The 18,428-nt window shown below is 42.0% G+C and overlaps 1 long non-coding RNA gene across 1 annotated transcript in view; it reads left to right on the top strand.

The window, feature by feature from the left end:
* LOC149236705 (uncharacterized) overlaps positions 1–15,664 on the top strand; it is a 119,008-nt gene extending 103,344 nt beyond the window's left edge. The window contains exons 2-3 of the long non-coding RNA XR_016268429.1: positions 15,353–15,442; positions 15,519–15,664. This is a non-coding gene — a long non-coding RNA (uncharacterized LOC149236705). The remainder of the gene's footprint in view (positions 1–15,352; positions 15,443–15,518) is intronic.
* Positions 15,665–18,428: the final 2,764 nt, after the last annotated feature.

Here is an 18,428-nt window from a genome sequence, read left to right as displayed (position 1 = left end):
TCAATTCTTTCTTCCAATGGTCATTTAAAGTGGGCGCATTTGAGTTTTACTAACTTCAAGACCATGTGCATCTGATGGAGAGGAGGGAGTGAAATAACTTTTGATAGTCACATCACCCTTTTTCATTCTACCCTTTCCCTTATCTTGAAAAGAACCAAAAGAGGGAGGAACATATCGGAAACGGTTGGATGTATTAGTTTGAGGGATAGAGGAAGAACCCTCAAAATCATAATGGGGGTTGGTAGCCATCATTTTTTGTATCTCCCTCTTCCTCCCAATTTCAGCCTGTATGTCTCTTTGCCTAGTCTTATCTTCTTTAAATTTCTCAACGCTGGCCAACAAATGCTTCCTAATCTCCCAATTTCTGGTGAGGTACATGGGGTAATTTGGCCTCTAATCCCTGCCAAGTGTTGTTTCAGCCTATTAATGCCCCCAGGACCTTCCTTAATTTTCCTATGGCAAAATTTGCATTGCATTTGACTATCAACCATTTCAACATATGCCCAAGCAGGATCTCTTGCTGTAGGTGCCATTTTTTGACTAGGAAATGAAAGCAAACAATCTGAAAATGAAAAAAAAAACATTGATTCAATGTTCATTTATTTGACAAAAAAAACTCTCTAAGCTTTCTAGATATGCACCTAAAATTTACTAAGCAAAAACAGATTTATAGAGGTGAAAAAAAATACCTCCAGGCACAAACTGCCTCCTCAAGCTTGCTCCAAGAATCAGTTCCTCAATGCTGCTCCAAATGGCTGCCCAAGAAGCTCCTCACTCCAGCAGCCAGCTACAATGCTCCTCTAATACTCCTCACTGCTGCTCCAAAAACAAGCTCAAGAACTGCTCACTAACTCTCAAAGAAGACTCTCAGTCAAATGCATAAGATTGCTGTGAGAGAATGAGAGCACTTGAGTGTGTTAAATAGGGTTTGGGAGGGGGAAATGGACCCCAAATGACATTTAGCAAATTCATATAACACCTTGGAGTCCAAACCAATCAGAAATCACCTTAAAAATCCATTATAAAAATATTAAATCGTTATTTAACGTGTTCTGGGCCGGCTTTTTGTGACTCGGCCGAGTCATAACGGAAACGACCGAGTTGGCCGAGTCAGCCATGACTTGGCCGAGTCATTGATTGACTCGACCGTTTCAAAGGCCGAGTCATGGCTGAGGGCATCGGCTTGGATCAACTCGGCCGTTTCGGGCCGTTTTTTAAAACAATGCCAAGACCCATAAATGGTTTCGACAGATTGTACACGGTTTGGGAGATATTAAAAGAATTAATATTTTTAATGGAGTTCCTAAGTCTAAACTTACGAAAAATAAAATATTAATGGGTTTATTAATATAAAATTGGGTTAGAAGGTTCCAAAAATTATGGATCAAGCCAAATCTAATCTTAGCCATTGATTAGAGATTTAATCTCGGCCGTTGAAGGACCAACGAGAAAAGTATAAGAGAAGGCTTGAGGGTTAGTTGGAGAACACACCAGAGTGATCAGTCATTCATTTTGCTAAAGCGAGGTTGCTAAGCAAAGTTGAATCAGTGATCAGCAGCGAGGGGCAGTGAGTACGAGCCAGAGAGGTAGAGACAGTATTGAGAGACCAGCGCAGAAGCAGAGAGAGCGAGAGCAGCGACTAGTCCAGGCTACGCAAAGCCCAACAGAGATAGCGCAGAGGCCAGAGGGACTGCGTCATCCATGCAGAGGCTGCTGGAGCGACGCAGAGGGTCCCAGAGGCTACGCAGTGCCTCAGAGCGCTGACATAGAGAGTCGTGGGGCTGACACAGAGGAAGGGCCAACGCTGAGCTTCAGTTGTGCCGGAGAGGGTTTCGTGAGACAGGTTTTCTGAATACCTGTTTCCAAATATAGAGGTATTGCTGTCGTGTATTTTTCTCTGTCGGGTGCGCTTGTTAGGCACCTAGTTGTACTCAAAAGACTGCGTAATAATATAACCCTCTGAATAGCTGCACTGGTTTTCTCGCATTGGGTTTTTCCGGGGACATCTATCCAAAAATAACGGTGTCACTTGTGTGCTTGTTTTCTTTTAGTTGATGATTTGTAGATGTTGTGGCTGTATTGTGTTTATTTCGGTATTTAAATGTTTTAAATAACTTGTTCAAAACTTACAAGTAGAAGAAATAAATTAGCAGAATACAGATTAATTTTCTAACGGATAGACTTAGAAAATTCAACATGGTATCAAAGCGTGGTTACAGATCACAAGAGAGCTAAAGGCATCAACTGAGCAGAGCATTTGCAACAGAATTAGCTATCCTGAGTGATAGTAGCTGATCCTTGCAAAAGTGACAGAGGAAGGGTTGAACAGAGGGACTGTGTCATCAGTTTGGGCTAGAGAGAGGCCAGCGCAGAGGCTGAGGAGGGCAGAGAGAAGCTCATGCAGAGGCCAGGAGGGCTGACGCAGTTGGCTGAGGGAGCTGTTTTGCCGGTGCCAGGATTGTGCAGAGCCAAGAGGCTCAATCCTTTAGTTGCTAGGGTGAAGGAAGATGTGGGCAATTTGCGGGAGCGAAGCTGGTGGGGTGCTGTGGTTAGAACAATACCTAATAGGGCAAGACCAAGGTAGAGGGAGTTGCTGTCGAGGCAGATTTCTAGCCAAGGAATTTGGATCAGTGTTGCAGTTGCACTGATGATCGGAGAGGAGCAACTTGATAGTTGGCAGAAGGATTTCCAGGAGGGAAATCGGGACTCAGTGGGAGTCCAGAAGAGAACTTCCAGACGGGAAGTAGAGAGACTCAGTAGGAGTCGAACTGAGAACTTCCAGGAGGGAAGTAGAGAGACTCATAGGAGTCGACAGAGAAGAGGAGTGAGATAGCCTTGAATGGGCTGAGAGATTAGGACAGGCTTGGACGAAGCGTCCAACTTTGTGGTCTGGAAGGCCAGGATCTTGTCCATTCTAGACAAACATCGTATCTAGGTCTTTGCCTTGAGAGTGATGGCTATCCCAGCTGACTCGGTAGCTAATGAAAGGTACGAGGAGGCAATGGCTAAGGCAAAGTGTATCATCCTTGATGGGGTCAAGGATCATGTGGTCCCACATATTCTCGAGAAGGAAATGACAAAGGAGATGTGGGACACTTTGAAGACATTGTACGAGCATACTTCCCTGTAGAGGAAGATGCTCCTAGAGAATCAGTTAAGGTCATACTAGATGCGGAAGGGAGAGAAGATAGATGTTTTCCTTGGTCGGTTGAAGGAGATCCGTGACCAACTGACTTCCATAGGGGCCACGCCGGATCACGAGTTGAAGGTAAGGACCACACTTAACGCAGTCTCTGAGGATTGGGAAACGTTTGTCTAGAGCATACTGGACAGGGTGTCTTCCAGATTGGGAAGAACTGTTGGCGACTCTTCGTCAAGAAGAGATCAGACGGCTGATCGAGACGGGGAGTAGCAACAAAGGGGTCAGGATCAAGAAGGAAGAGGAAGAGGATGTGGCTCTGGCATCTGCGGGAAAGCAGGAAAAGAGGAAGAAGAAGGACTTCTCCAAGGTCAAGTGCTTCCATTGTGGGGAACTAGGTCACTATGCGAACTAGTGTCCAAGGAAGAAGAGTAAGGGAGAGGCTTCTGACTCGAAGGAAGCGCCAGTGAGGGCGGAGAAAGAAGTCGAGGAGGATGGCGGTTGTGCCATGAGTTTTCATGCGCCACTTGAGAAGAAGTGGGGAGACATCGAGCTGTAGTTAGACGGATTACAGGCGATGAGGGGCAGGATCCTTGAGGTACCCAACCTCTTGGATTATACCTTGCTACGGGAGCCTCAAATAGGAGTAGCAGGATTGGCGGATGTAGGTAGAGATGGATGCGGATGAAGCGACAGAGAGTGCTACAGTGCAGGAGTCCCTCGGTAGCGCGAGGCTAGCAAGCTGCAACAGTGTGAGAGGCACAAGAATGTTGCAACAGTGCAGGATGGCACAAAGAGGTGTGCAACAGTGCGAGATGTAGGGAGTTGTTGCAGCAGCGCAGAGGTCAATAGAGGGAGCACTTGTCAACGGTAGAGGGAGCTTTAACATCGGGAGTGTTTCTAGCCTGACAGGGATGTCAGTAGTTGGGTGGATTAGTTACTTACTTCTTAGTAACTGACTCGCAGTGCATTAGCAGTTTGTCGTAGCATGATGCAGCATGATGAGAGGGGGATGCAGTGTTGGGAGGATAGACTAGCAGCAACACAGATGCAGAGGGAGCTGCCGTACAGATGCAACAGTGGCCATGGCAGGGCCATGGGCAGCAGTACAGGATGCAGCTGTATAGAGGATGTTGGGCGGGGAGGCCTAGCATCAGCACAAGGACCGGTGCCAGATAATCAGTGTGATGCTCAGTGAGGAGTATTACTAGAGCACAATCCTCACTAAGAGGGAGTGTTGATTTGGAATAGCATCAGATGTGCTCTAGCCATGAAAATTGGTGGAGAGGCTAAAGCACATGAGATCTCCAAGACCGAGAAATGGTTTGGACAAATTATACCCTGTTTGGGAGATATTAAAATAATAAATATTTTTATTGGAGTTCTTAAGTCTAAACTTAGGAAAAATAAAATATTAATGGGTATTAATATAAAACTGGGTTAGAAGGTTCCAAAAGTCATGGTTCAAGCCAAATCTAATCTTAGCTGTTGATTAGAGATTTAATCTCGGCCGTTGAAGGACCAACAAGAAAAGTATAAGAAGATGCTTGAGGGCCAGTTGGAGAACACACCAGAGTGATCAGTCATTCATTTTGCTAGAGCGGGGTTGCTAAGCAAAGTTGAATCAGTGATCAACAGCGAGGGGCAATGAGTACGAGGGAGAGAGGCATAGACAGTACTGAGAGACCAACACAGAAGCAAAGAGAGCGAGAGCAGCAGCTAGTCCAGGCTACGCAGAGCCCAATAGAGACAACGCAGAGGCCAGAGGGATTGCGTCATCCACGCAGAGGCTATTGGAGTGACGCAGAGGGTCCCAGAGAATGTGCAGTGCCTCAGAGGGCTGACGCAGAGGGTCTTGGGGTTGATGCAGGTCAATAGGAGGCTGACGCAGAGGCTAGAAGGGCCAGCGCTGAGTTTCAGTTGTGCTAGAGAGGGTTTCATGGGATAGGTTTTCTGAATACCTGTTTCCGAATATAGAGGTATTGCTGCCATGTATTTTTCTCTGTCGGGTGAGCCGGTTAGGCACCCAGTTGTACTCAGAAAGAGTGCATAATAATAGAACCATCAGAATAGCTGCACCGGTTTTCTCGCATTAGGTTTTTTCGGGGACATTTGTAAAAAAATAACGGTGTCACTTGTGTGCTTGTTTTTTTCCAGTTCATGGTCTATAGATGTTGTGACTATATTGTGTTTATTTCAGTATTTAAATGTTTTAAATAACTTATTCAGAATTTACAAGTAGAAGAAATAAACTAGCAAAATATAGATTAATTTTCTAACAAATAGACTTAGAAAATTCAACAATTACTTCTACATCTAGTAGGAGTACATCATTCGATGTGTGGTACATAGACAACGGGGCTTTTCGCCATATGGCAAGTGCATGAGAGTTCTTTTCTGAGCTTGCAGAGAGGGCACTTGATATTGAGATTGTACTAGGAGATGACCGCACTGTGAGAGCTATTTGTGTGGGCGCTGTGACCTTTGAGAGGGAGTCTTTGCCTCCTTTGAAGGTCATGGATGTTTTGTATGTTCTGGGGATGAAGAAGGACTTGATTTTAGTGTCTGCTATGGTGGAGAAGGGGTTTGACGTCACTTTCTCAAGAGGGCAGGTATTGATGCATCCTAGGGGAGCTTCCATCACTTCGGCCAAAGTGATTGGAGTCTGCTCTGGGAAACTATATAGGTTCAGTTTTCTGTCGGCAGCAGCATTGGTGTGTCGCACATTTGGTAACACTCACACTAGTACCACCTGCAGTAGAGACTTGTGCGAGTTGTCGCACCAGAGGATGGAACATATGCATCATTGGAGCTTTGAGAGTACTAAGGGAGATCACTACTGGAGTTCCTGATTTCAGTGTCAAGCATTATGAGGTCTGCAGAGGGTGTGCTTTGGGCAAGTACACCAACTTACCATTCCCAGCGAGCGGCAACAGATCTACAGGTATACTAGACTTGATTCATACTGATGTTAGTGGTCGTATGTCTCATGTGTCTTTAGGTGGTTATGAGTATTATGTTATATTCATTGATGACTATTCTAGGAGGACTCGGATATATTTCCTAAAGACCAAGGGCGAAGTCTTCAGTTGCTTTAAAGAGTTCAAAACTCTTGTGGAAAAGTAGACAGGTAGGAAGATTCAGGTCTTGAGGTCAGACAATGGTGGTGAGTACATCGATGGTGGGTTTTTTGACTTCTGTGCATAGGAGGGCATTAGGAGAGAGTTCACGGTTCCTTACAACCCCTAGTAGAATGGGGTGTTTGAAAGGAAGAACAAAGCTATTGTTGGGGCTGCTAGAGCGATGATTCATGATCAGGGGTTGCCTTTGTTTTTGTGGGCCGAGGCTTGCAATACTGTTGTTTATCTTCAGAACAGGAGTCCTCATAGAGTATTGGGGAATATGACTCCGGAGGAGGCTTTCCAATGTTCCACCAATTCTCCGGGACAGGGAGACGCGGGTGCGGGGAGACGCACAAAGGGGACGTGTGGGAGAACCCTGAAATTTTAGGGAAATTTAGGGGAGACGGGGAGACGTCGAGGTATATATAATATAATTTTTAATTATATATATTATAAATTTATATATATGTATATAATTTTGAAATTTTCATGTTCATATTCATTGTTCAATAATGCTAATTCATCAAGATTCAATGCCATAAGATTCAATAATAAAATTCAATATGAAATTCAAATATTCAAATACAATGTACATTGATCCATATCAATTATCATTCATCAATCATCATTCTATAATTTACATTGAAAACCAAAATAATAACTGAAACTAACATATATTCCAAACAGTTGTTTCTATATGATTAAATCAAAAAGTTATAAATAAAATAACTTTTAATATATCTGACCAACCTCTGCTATTTCGCTTTGGTTTTCACTAAAAGAATGACGATAGATGAACCACATACCTGTAATCTTACAATGCTCTTAATTTGTTCACGGTCTAGAGGTTGGAAAACAATATACTCATCAATGCGATTCATGAACTCAGGGCGGAATGTCGTTTGAGCCACTTCCATAACCCTGTTCTTCATTCTCTCATACCGTTCCTCTTTTGAGCTAGGTTCATCATCAAGCCTACTTAGAATGTACTGAGAACCAATGTTTGAAGTCATAATAATGACAGTGTTGGTGAAGCTTACAGTTCGACCCTGAGAATCAGTGACCCTTCTGTCATCTAAAATCTGAAGTAGAATATTGAAGGCATCTGTATGTGCCTTCTCAATTTCATCAAACAGAATAACTGCATAAGGCCTTCTACGTATAGACTCAGTCAACTGTCTCCCTTCTTCATAACCCACATACCCTGGTGGTGCTCCAATCAACCTTGAAACTGCATGCTTCTCCATGTATTCACTCATGTCAATCCTCACTAGAGCTTCATCAGTATTAAATAAATAGGATGCAAGAGCCTTAGCTAATTCTATTTTGCCAACACCTGTTGGGCAACGACTCCTAAGTGCTAACAATAAGCCGCTGCGTGGAGAAGAGTGAGGATGCGTTGAAGCTCTCGTGGGCGCAGTGAGAGCAGATGGAAGAAAAAAATGCGTTGAGGTAAGAGCATAATGAATGGCGGCAGAATGAAAACTTGAAAAGTGGAGTTAACCCTAACTTGTTCATGTAATTTTTTATTTGTAATTGTTAATTTAGTTTATTTTTATTTTTTATGTTTTTTTAATAAATTAATTTTCATTTTAGAATTTTTTTTTTTTTGGTTTATAAAGGGTAATTAGACAAAAATGAAGGGGGGACGCCCAGAAGAACCCCATTTTTGGGGAGACACCCAGAAGTACCCCTTTCGGGGAGTCGAGTCTCCCACATTGGGGAAACGCACCCCGTTGCGTCTCCCCGAGTCTCCCCAAAAGGGGGACGTGGGGAAACGCACCCCCGAGAGTCTCCCCGTCCCGGGTGCGTGGGGTGCGAGGGGTGCGCGCACCCCACCCTGGGGGACGCGTCCCCGTGGAACACTGAGGCTTTCACTGGAGAGAAGCCTCATGTGGGACATCTTCATATCTTTGGATATCTCACATATTCTTATATCCCTAAGGAGCAGAGGACGAAGTTGGAACCCATGGCAGAGAAGGGTATCTTTATGGGTTACATGGAGACTTTGAAGGCCTATCGGATCTTCATTTCTTCTAAACAGAGAGTGGTGATTAGGAGGGATGTGAAGTTCAAGGAGGAGAGGGCCTATCGGAGATCACAGGAGTATGATGAGAGATAGTCACAAACTTCTCCTCAGCAAGGAGGTCAGGTACAGGGAGTAGGACCTCAGGGTTCTGGATTGACTGGTACAGAAGGTACTTCAGTGTCAGTTACATCTGGGGGAGAAGTTCACCAAGCACATCTTTAGGGAGTCCACTAGTACAAAGTTCACATGGCACTTCAGCTGACACAGGCATAGGTGCTAGTACAGGTTCTTCGAGGACAGGTGTTGGTACAAGCACACTAGGGTTAGTTGGCAGACGTTTAGGTTCACCAGACTGGGGGGCAGAGGATGAGGTTCCCTATGGGGAAGCTTCTTCAGGGAAGAGGAGGCCCAAGTGGCTTCAAGGCACCTTGAAGGAAGCAGAGTCCGTTGGTCCTTCGAAGAGGGTGAACAAGAATTTCGAACTCCCTTCTTCCTTCAACACTGAGCTCTTTCGACACTGTTCTCTTGTTTCACCTGCAACTCTGATACCATGTGAAAATTTGGATGCCCAAATTTCTATTGCAACAATTGATTGCATTTCTCCTATTTGTTAATCACTGAACCAAATTATTTACTGTTTCCTACTGTAAACACTGTAACGAATACACTGTAGCCTACACCATTTAACTTATAAGTGGAAACAAGAAACTAAACAAGAAAGAAATACAACACATCTACACAGTTATTTTTGGACAAATGTCCCTGGAAAAGCCCAATGCGGGAAAACTGGTGCAACACCCGAGGGTTTTATTTTTAAGTAGTAGTAATTTCTGAATACAATCTCTGGATGCCTTCCTGAAAATCTAGTTATAGAGAATATCACTGGCAAAAAGATAAATGAGGTTACCGCACACTATCACTGGAAATCCTGGCTGATCCAGCCACTGAATGAGCTGCCCCTGGCTGCCTCTGCATAGTCACTGCGTCAGCCCAACGTCACACCCTTTGGGGATAATGTCACCCCTTTAGTTGATCGATTTGCCTCTGAGATTCTGACTTCTGCTCTCTTGGTCTCACACCCTGGCTTCCAGCTCAAAAATCAATCTCCCCAGCAAATTTTTGGACTTTCTCGAGGCTTTGCGCTACCTCTCCGTGGCCCTGCATCAGGGTCTTCTGGCTCTGAGATGCCTCTCCCAAATCTCTCTTTGCCTCCTCTGATGAGTATTCTCTCACCGAGAAATATTTCCCTTCGGATGATATCCTTGCTCCTCACTGCAAAAAATCACTATCAAAAATCACTCTGGCAGCTACTCTGCTTCAGAAAATCGAACTTCTGATCTTCTCTCTGTGTGTGTTCTCCAAGTGCCCCTCAAGCCTCTTCTTATATCTTTCTGTTGGACAACCAACAACCCAGATTAACTTCTAATCAATGGCTTAGATCAGTGTGGCTTGATCCTCATCTTCTTCTAGAAGTTTCACCCATAGTTAGATTAATACCCTTTAATTAATTTAATTTCCTAAGTTTAGACTTAGGCACCCATTAAAAATAATTAATTATTTTAATAAAGCTGTTTTCCGATGGAATTTCCCAAAACAATTTCTGGGTATTGGAGAATGCATGTGCCTAAGCCTCCTTGCAAATTTGGAGACTTAGAGCACATCCGATGCTACTAGAAATCAACAGCAGCCAACAACCCCTTGCAACCACCAGATAGCTCGATGTGCCATTTTCTCCACTACTTGAGCCAACCATGTGGTCCCTCACCCATTTGTTATGATCGTATGTTTGAAGATGGGCCTTCCAACCCAAAGGTATGGCTTTTCATTGTGTGATTGGTATTTTTGTTTACTTATAATGGACACTTTTGGGCATGGATTAGTGGGGGGATTCGACGAAAAGAGTGGACTAGGTCTGTACTCTTGTGTACTTTGCTCCTTTTGGTGGTTAACCTTGTATTCTAGTCCTGTGGGATGTGCTTTATGGCTACTAGGATTTAGGGATGGCACTACATGAGAAACCCCGATTCTGGTTGCGTGGTCCTGCTCCTCGACACCATATATCATCCCCCTTCGCTCGTTACAATCCCATTCATCATATTTCCCATCTTGTTCCACATTTGTTTGTTGGGTCGACAAGGAGTTAACCTTCCCCCTCCTCTTGGCCACACCTTGGGTCGAGCCTGGAACGATGCAACATAGGTTGATGCAGCTAAAAACAAAAGAAAAAGCATATTTGACCACTCTCAATAGGAAATTGTATCGTAAAATGTAAAAGATGGTCGGGACAAACACATTTAGCATGTGGGCAAAAGCCAAACATGAGCTCTACCCCCTATCATTATGGCCATCACCCTGGTTCTTAGGGCCCTATATGAGCCCCTTCCATCATAAAGGAACCCATGATTGTCCCAACCCCTGGTGGGCGATGAACTGCCCTACCAAGAGAGGGGGATTCACTGCTATATCCCACACATCATGCTCTCATCCTCTGGAGCCTCGAGCAGTTATAAAATAAAGATCAATGAAAGGAAAAAGCCATATGAAGAAGGGTGGAAAAACGAAGTCCGGGGTAACTCATGTACCACGATTGCTCCCTCCTACAGTCATATAGCCATGTGTAGGCTTCCCTTATTTTAGCTACCCTTGTACCATGGCATGTGGCCCGAAGCTTCCCCTTCATGCCCCACTCCATTCTATCACTATAACACATGCCACCTACCATTTGATGGATGTACCATGGACATGTCACCCCCTTTAGAGGCTGAAACCACCTAATAGGGTCCTTGGTTAACCCCCCTTATTGAGCTTGGAGACACCTATACATGTTGAAGCCCACTATGGAAGGGCATGCCACTATGAAGTGTCCACTTGATTCCATGATTTGTAAGCTCTTTTACTCGATTACTCTAATGATTTGTTGTACTAGAAGGCGAGGAGACGCATTGGATCTTATATAGGATTGCAGGTGGGTCTCCATTTGGGGTTTGGTCTTTGTATATGGGGTCCAAGCCCTCTAGAGGGTCACATCGGCACTTATAGGGTGAGTGTTGAGAGCCATGGGCCTCCACCATAGCAAAAGAGCAAATTGCTATTTCATGGATCCCTCAACACCATTCCTTGATTGCCCGTGTTCCACCTTTTTGGATGAGGATGATGCACCTCGACCACCATGCCCAACCGACTTCACACTTGTACCACACACTTCACAGATGTTCTAGGGCCCAGACAAGGATGTGTCTCACCATGGGAGATGGAGGAAGGTCTTATGTCATCATTCTAGCCCTTACAAGTAGAATCATTTACCACTTGGAGACCCATGAGGATGTCAATGTACCCCCACACCCATTTGGGGACACCACATGTGATTTGCTTCGATGTCAAGGGTCCAACCCCTTGATCACTATGTTTGGAGCTCATTCTCTCAACTTGGCACAGTTTGGACTCCACCAGGCCTTATCAATGGTCCAATGACTCATTATGTTTACTATTTTGCCTTGTTGAGAGGCTTATCTTTCTATTTTGGAGCTATCTTGGTGGGCTTGTCACCAAGTCATGTCACTATTGTACATTATCTTATTATTTGGGGCTTAATTAGGCCAATTAGGCTATTTCAACCCCTATTGGATTGTATAAATAGATGAGAGGCTCATTCATTCCTCTCATCATCACTTGGATTGGATTAGTATCTCTTGAGATTTTTGCACTTGTTCTCTTGGACAAAATTTGGAGTTTCTTGATGCACTATGATGTTTGGATTTTTGCTATTGTCTTTGGAGCTTCTATTTATGTGAAATTGATGAATGGATATAGTCTCTCTCTCTTGTAAGTAAAATTTAATGCTATTTCGTTTTCTTACTTGTCTAATGCATGAGATTTTTGTATCATTGTTCTTGTATGGGCCATAAGTAATGCGAAATTCTTCTTAAAGCCTTGAATAATTGATATATTTCATGCGTTGTCAATAAGAGGGAGTGTGAATTTTCCTAGAGGCACCCTAATAGGTTAACAAGCCTTGAAACTTCATTTCTTTTGCAAGTCGAAGTGTAAATCTCTAATGATCTAGTTGCTGCACTTGAAAGGGTTAGCAAAGGTCAATTAGGGCTCCTTAGCATATGAAATCCCTGATCTAGGTGTATCTTGACTCCATTAGCCCAAAGAGACAACTCACTGATCCTCGCTTTCCTTTGGTGATCGAAATAACCCTTCTTTTCTTCCCTTCTCTCAATTCTAGGCTTAACCCTAGAAGGCCTCCTAGGGCATCACATGAAATCATTTGTAGCCATCAAAAACCCTTGAAATTCGGTCTAGAACTGCGTTGGGGTCTTCTCAAGGGGTCCTTCAATTTTGAGCTCAATCCTACGGTGGAATCCCAAGATATTGCAAGCCCTAGCTCGAAGACCGTTCTTCTCCCTAGGCCCCCTTGGGTTAGTATCTTCATTTGGGCCATTGCATTTAAACTCCAAGAGAAAATTATTCCTTCGATCCTATTCTCCTTCCAAACCTGGTCAAGCCCCCAACTATTGATGATCAACCCCACACCCTTGACCTAGTTTGGGTCCAATTGGGTTCCTTGTGGTCTTGCAGCTTTGTGACTCAAATCCCACAAGGATTACATAGAAACCTTTCTCTTTAAGGATTCCTAGCTCTAGGACACCTCTTGTGAAGGGATATTCTCCACACCTAGGTCTAAGTTTCCCATCAGCCCTTCTAAGAGAGCCCATCACCTTGCTTCAAAGGCAAGTAAGCCATTTATTAGAACCTCTCTTGTGAATAGGCTTTAGGAATCACTCCTTATCCCATCATTGATCTATCCATCCTTGTGATTCCTCTCATACCGGGCCTCCTCCCATCGGTGAAAGTCCATAAAGAACAAGTTAACTAAAGACCAAATTGTTTGTCTTCAACTTTCTGCTCATGGTTTGGTTGCCTTGCTCCATTCATTGTGGCACTGCTTGCTTTCTGTCTTGCTCTCCAGGGCTGCACTTCATTATTGAAGGTTTATCTCATCTAGGTTTAACCCTATTTTTTATTGTTACTCTTCAGTCCCATCAACCTACTTTTGTGGACATTTGTTGGACGTTAACAAAATTATCTTATCTTTATTTCAGTTGTTTTTTTTTCTTTTAAGGAGAAGATGCCCTGGGCACTCTCGATTTTTCTGTTATCACTTGCTATACTGTTGACCCCACTAATATTCTGATATTTTTGGACAGTAATATAATCTCATTTATGTATTAATCAATAGTCAACCAACATGGAAACTTTAATGTTTAAACTCATGAATTGGCTATTTTTAAAATAGTTTCCATCTAAGTCACAGGACACGTCCCCTAGGGTCCCGTGTCCCATATTTTACGTATTGGACACGAAAACGGCCCTAATACGTGTCCAATACGATTTTTAACGTATCATAAAAATTGAATACGTATTCGACATTTTCCATTCGTGTCATAAAGTTTGAATACGCGTATTTTGTACATAAAATACGTTGCCCTAACGTACTTCGATGTTTTGAATACGTATTGAAAAAAAAACATGGTTTATAGCGTAAGCATTGGTCTATTCCGGCCCCCGGGTTATTTTCGGTTGTCTGGAGCTGTCATAGATTCTCCCATCTTAGACATTTCTTCTCAATAAATTAACTTTTTATATAATGCAAAAATTCCCTTAAAAATAAATAAAACATATGAAATTTAGCAAACTGAACATTTCATTGAATTCAAAAAAGACCCACGGATTCTTTGGGCTGCAACTCCTGTTTTGGATCCAAATGCTTAAATTTTAATAGTAGTCTTCAATGGCTGGCCTCCTAATTCCCCATGGAGAATCATAAAACCACAGTACAGACCTAGAGCTATTGAAAATGTGATTTGGTACTTATCAGAAACCGCTGGGGAGTCAGTTGGATTGTCGAGGCAGGTGATGGATCAGTCGAACAACTGCACAGATTTCTCATTGGACGACAAATTGGCATCAAATTCGGCATTGGCTACGAGGTTTAGAGGTGTGTTCAACTGGAAGGGTTGTTTTAACTTTATAGTGTCCAACCGGAAAATGGTAAAGCTTTATCAAAGTGAAGTGATTTTGTCCTTAGGGTCATGTGGAAGTTGGTTGGTTTCACTGGTTGTAGTCGTAAAATTTTTCAACTTAAATATGAACAGTTTGCGATATTTAGAATTGTTTAACTATGCTGATACGTGTGACTTTTTTAAAATAATTTTTTTATAATTTTGAGTTTAAAATGATGGTGTGGAGGTAAGTTGGTTTGATAAGGTGTAATGGTAACTTTTTTCACATAAAATATGGAAAAATGTATATTAGTTTAGGTTTATTTTAACTTCAGAATTATTTAGTGTTGAAACTGATTAAATTTTTGATGTCTAATTTTTTTAAGATTGAAAAGAAAATTTAATCTTTTTAGAAATTTGGTAGATCTAGAGTTAAAATAAATCTAAATTGATTTAATATCAAATAATTAATTAGTAGTAAGTACTTACTACTTAGTTTCTTATGTGCTTGTAAGTTGTAAATTTTGATTCTATTATTTTTTTAAAGTGAACTATGAACTTTGAGAAGTAATTATATTTTAATTTGATTAGATAAGCTGCAACCTGCAATTTAATATGGATAAAAAACTATATTTCGGTATATATATATATATATATATTTTATTAAATATATATAAAACGTGTCCCCCGTGTCCTGTTTCCAGGTCGCTGCGTTTCGTATTGAATACCTCGTATTTACGTGTCCTCTGTGTCTCGTGTCCTCGTGTCATGTGACTTTGGTTTCCATTTTTTCCCAAAAATATTTAAGATATCTCTTAAGATGTTCATTTATATTTTGTGTATAAAATATTAATTACAACAATAGTCTCAAATTTCTAAACATGAATGGTATAGTGCAAATTTTTTAAAATATTTTCCTTTCAATTGTAAATTATTCATTTCTTAGATTAGCGATATTTTTCAACATTTTATAAGTGCTTCCTCAATGCTTTCCATGACATTCCTTTGATGAACCTCTCATCGTCTTTAAATAATGACATGCAAAGCGTCTCAGGATCCATCAAACATTTGCCCAACAATCAGCGTACCATTGTTTGCTCAACTTCAACAACCCTGAAAATTGTGTGATAAATTATAACAACAGGTAATGTTTCTTTTGTGGCAAGGAGCATATTGTGTATTACCTGTGAAGCTGATATTTTGGAGATATGTGTAATCAGGAAAGTTCAAGCTTGCAGGTTTTCACCAATATTTTACTGGGAAGTGGACATTCTACAATGAGGTGGTTTATACTTATTTTTCTATGCTACCCATGGTCTATAGCTGCAACAAATGCTGAAGGTACTTTATCTCCTTCATGTGCAATTCTTGCAGGCAGATGAAGAAATTAGAGCGATAGACAGGAATATATTACCTGAACAGAACTAAGATTCTATTGTCTACAGGCTTCACCCCAAACATATTTGAATTTATTGTACCAGTTTACATTACAGAAATTCAAAGAAGTAGGCAATAAATATAAAATGTCCAAAATTACTGTAAAAATAGATTAAAATAAAGGCAAGGTCAACCACAGTTTCTGGTGATCTTTGAAAATGCAGAGAATAATACCAACATGGTTTTAACTTTTTTTACACTAGAGCTTCTTCTCATTCAGTATTGTGCTAATGTTCAGTAAATGAAACTCATTGATTGAATGTTTGTTTAGAAATATTCTTTGGCTTTTGCAGCTTACACACTACATGGCAAGAGTTGACTATTTCTTGTTTACAATGTATATAGGAAAGAGTGCTTGTATTCTTAGAGAAACAGTCAAGATCTATTGTATTGAGATCCAGTGTATAAATTTTGTGTTGATAATAGTTGCTTCACTTCCTGCAATGCCTGCTTAATGTGGCTTCCTTGTAGGTTAAAGAGGTGAATGTTTTTTGCAGCCACATGTTATCTTTGACCAGAGGAATTAACTAACTTTGACTGAGATAACAAAATATAGAGCATAACAATAGCCTGAACAAAAATGGTGACATCAATGGAGACATCCTGTATATATCACAGATAACCATAAAGTAAGCCAAACATCCCAGGACATATAATCACTGCCAAGAAACTAGATTCTGAGATCAACTGTAATCTGCAGAAGATAAATAACCTGTAGTGGCATGCATTTTCAAAAAGATAGACAAAAAACAGATCCTGGAATATGTAAGCTGACATCTGCAGAGAATAAAAAAACTAGGCCCCATGTATGTGATGGGTGGACCCCATGGCCTGATCATTAATCTGCTCCACTATGACCCAAAGTTCTTTTTCCATACGAAGGCCATCCTTAGATAAGCGGTCTGCATCAGAGTTCCTTTCCCTGAAAATGTGCGAACAGGAAAAATCAGCAAATGAATCAGCAATATGAATAATCTACTCCATAATAGGGCTAAGGTAAATGCTCCTTCAGGAAATAATTTCAGTGAGCCAATTAATGGACAACCTTGAGTCCCCAAAGATGTGTATACACATGCACCCCTTCTCTTTTGCAAACATGAGTAAATTTTTGCAGGCAAGAAGCTCCGCTCTGTTGTTTGAGCCCAGAGCCAGTCCCATCATAACTTTGAAGAAGTGGGATGGGGAAAGATATAATACAAAATCACCACCACACTGGAGGCCATTGTTAGTGGAAGCTCCATCGAAATAACCCCATGGATTTGAGAGATCAATACGTTCTAGAGAGATCACCCTGGGAGCAGCAGAATCCTTTTCTTGGGGGAAATGACCTAGTATAGCCAACACCTCATCAGCTGTGTGAGAAGGAATTGATATCTTATCCATAAAAATCGCCTTGTTCCTAGCTAACCAAACCCCCCAACATATAATAAGTGGGAGGGATTTGAAGGGACGGCAGATAGGATTTGAGGGCCACAAATGCCAAGCACCTTCTAAGTCATGACCAGACCAATGAATCGAATGTCCAAGAACAGTACCACGCAACTGCCATACTTTTTGAAAATAAGGGCATTCCATGAAAAGATGGAGCACTTTCCCCATTGTTGTGATAGAGAGGGCACCATCCAGGGCCGAACATATATCTACTTTGAAGAACATCGCAGGTAGGTACCTTATTCATCATGAGGCATCACATAATTTTTTTTGATTTCAGAGGACATTTTCCCTTCCATACAGCCCTCCACCGCCATCTCTCCACAAGATTTAATCTGTCTGCAACGAGGGAAACAAATCCCAATTTAGGCGTATATATACCAGCAGAAGAAATACACCAAATTAGTTCATCTGGCCTGTTCGTGAGATGAATGTGACTGTCGATAAGAGCTTGAATATAATCTTTCCAGCAGAACCTATATTCTGCCTCGATACCCAGATCTTCAGCTGATAGCCAGACTTGATGCCAGAAAGAAGAGAGGTTTGGGTTGGCTATATGAGCTAGCTTACAGAAACCACGATCTCTGAGCCAGACAATCAAAGGGGGAGGCAACCCATAACGGAGACCGCAACCAGGCCAGGGGTCAAGACCAAGATGAACCATGTCACCCTTACCGACTTGCCAAGCAAGCCCGTTACTAATGATGTCAAACGAGTTAAGAATGACACACCAAATAATGGAGATATTTGATCTTGATTTGTCCGGCCACCTAAGCTGGTCTTCAAGAGAGGATGGCACAATATATTTTTGTTTAACCACTGAAGTCCACAAACTATCTGTAAAAATTAACCTCCAACCACATTTTGTGGTCAGAGCTTTAGAGAATTGAAATAGGTTGTTTAAACCCCACCCGACCATAGCTTTTGGCCTCGCAATGAGGTCCCCATTTGACCCATGCCAAGATCCCTTTTTAATTTTTCCCAGACCAGAGAAAAAAAGAGCAAGTCTCTTGATTTTTTCCAGAATACATTTTGGGATCCAGGCCAATGAGGCCCAGTAAACCGAGATGGCCTCCAGCACTAATTTTACAAGCACCAACCGACCTGCACATGAGAGCCACTTGTGACTCCATCGATTCAGCTGACTATCCATTTTTGCCACCAACCAGGCCCAATCTTCTTTACAATAACAATTTTCAGCTGAAAACCCAAGTTTTTAGGCCCTGCTCCATAGGCCTAGCGAAGTATGGAAGGAAACGGGA

This window comes from Pinus tabuliformis, chromosome 8, assembly GCF_031772625.1.
Source record: "Pinus tabuliformis cultivar Carrire ecotype Pingquan chromosome 8, CPIR1, whole genome shotgun sequence".
Lineage (NCBI taxonomy): Eukaryota > Viridiplantae > Streptophyta > Pinopsida > Pinales > Pinaceae > Pinus > Pinus tabuliformis.
This window is presented reverse-complemented; position numbering and strand designations above follow the sequence as displayed.